The sequence below is a fragment of the Suncus etruscus genome, chromosome 1 (genome assembly GCF_024139225.1).
Source record: "Suncus etruscus isolate mSunEtr1 chromosome 1, mSunEtr1.pri.cur, whole genome shotgun sequence".
Taxonomy (NCBI): domain Eukaryota; kingdom Metazoa; phylum Chordata; class Mammalia; order Eulipotyphla; family Soricidae; genus Suncus; species Suncus etruscus.
Genome location: NC_064848.1, coordinates 190,553,286 through 190,555,144, shown reverse-complemented (window position 1 = coordinate 190,555,144; position 1,859 = coordinate 190,553,286). Strand labels below are relative to the sequence as shown.

General features: G+C 53.4%; 1 non-coding gene across 1 annotated transcript; it reads right to left on the bottom strand.

The window, feature by feature from the left end:
• Positions 1-643: 643 nt before the first annotated feature.
• LOC126033619 (U2 spliceosomal RNA) lies at positions 644-834 on the bottom strand. Its single transcript, XR_007504474.1, has one exon. It is a non-coding gene; the product is annotated as a U2 spliceosomal RNA (small nuclear RNA).
• Positions 835-1,859: the final 1,025 nt, after the last annotated feature.

The window sequence follows — 1,859 nt, the reverse complement described above, 5'->3', positions numbered from 1 at the left end:
AGTGTCAGCTTGAAATAGCATTGTCCAGCCTTTAGTTTTGAAACTGTATTTACCGTGATCAGATTTGTGTCTTGTAGAAAGTTAGGATCAATTTTCTGATCGAAGTGGCTGCTATTTAATGTCTCCTGAATGGTGAGTTAGTCCATTGACATTGAATGAAATTACTGACATGAAAGGGGTTGATGCTATCACTTAATATGTAAGTAAGCATGTTTGTGAAGTGTGTACTGTACTTCCATCTTTCTTGCAAGGAATCAATGAAAACTGTAGGTGGAAACTATAACTTTTTTTAAATTTAAGGGGGGGAACTGAGGAGTGCCTTAGGGATTTGCCCTCAGTCCAGTTGCTATGTATTGCTTCTTATAGCTGTGTCTTTAATAAAAAAGAAAAAGATGATAAATGCTCAATCTAATGGCTCATATACTTCCAAATGCAATGTCTAAAACCCACTGCTAAGATTTTGAATTAGCAAACCCTGTAACGCTTTCCTTCCAGCTTATTACAAGCAATAATAGCTTCTTACAAAGGTAACGCAAGAAAAGGAGAGTGCAGAAGTCAGGTAAAGTGGGAACACAAAAAGAATAATAAGTCCTAAGAGATATACTGTGAAGTCTTTTTTTAAAACAAGTTTATTTCCCCGAAGTGGGGGTGCACCGTTCCCGGAAGTACTGCAATACCGGGTCGATGCGCGGAGCGGACGGAGCAAGCTCCTCTTCCGACTCCCAGCTCCAAAAATCCATTTAATATATTGTCCTCGGATAGAGGACGTATCAGATATTAAACTGATAAGAACAGATACTACACTTGATCTTAGCCAAAAGGCCGAGAAGCGATACCTGATGCCCGCTGCCCTCGCCCCTGCCAGATTCGGACACCTATCTTTAGCTTATGGTGACAGCACTGAAATTGAAAATTAAAAAGTGGAGGGCGCACCATCCTTTCCATTCCTGGCCTACTCCACGGTCCGAGGGACGCCCACGCGGCCGCGCGTCCCCATGTCTCGGTTTTCTACATCTTTGGTTCCCCACTTCCCGGGTGACAGCTCGACCCTAATCTGCATGCGCCGCCCCTTGACACGCCCCAGAGGCGGGGCCACCCCAGAGGCTCCAATCCTGGAGCGCGGGTCGGCGGGAAGCCCCGCCCCTCCGGTCGCGGCCCACGGTGAGCGTGGCTGTCCGGGCGGGGCAGGGCCTGCGGCGGGTCGCGAGGATCCCGGAAGCCTCCGCGCACTCGGCCAGCGCTCCCCAGCCACCCGGGCCTGCTCCGCGAGTGGCAGGGCCCCAGTGCCCTTCCGCCACGCAGACCTAAGGGCACAACTCCCGGCCGCGTTTTTCTGGAAGGATGGGGAGCAGGACGGTGCTGGTGGGGTGCAGTCAGGAAGGGATCGGGGGTCGCGGGGCAGCGGCCGGGCTTGTTTTCTCGGGACCGAGAGAGACCCTGGGCCGGTGTGATGGAACCAAACCCACTTCCAACGCTGCGAAGGGCCCGAGGGAGAGCACTGCGAGTAGGGCCTTTGCCTTGCACGCAGCCCACCCGGGTTCGAGCCCTGCATCCCATGTGACTCTGGTCCCCAGAGCCTGCCAGGAGCAAGTTCTGTGCGCAGAGCCAGGAGGAGCCCTGAGCGACTGCCAGAGACCTTTGAGGCCTTCCCCCCCCAAACAGCAAGGGGGTGAGGGGCCAAGGCCTCTCTAAGGCAGGCACCCCTCACCTCCCTCCCTCCCTCCTTCGATGACATCCCAGGCAACTCCTGAACGCCCAGGAGAGAGGCAGCAAGTCAGAAAGCAAAGCCCTGTTCTCCCTGGACGGACCAGGCTTCTTCCAATGAGCGTGGAAGCCAGAGAGAATAAAAGAGCATGAAC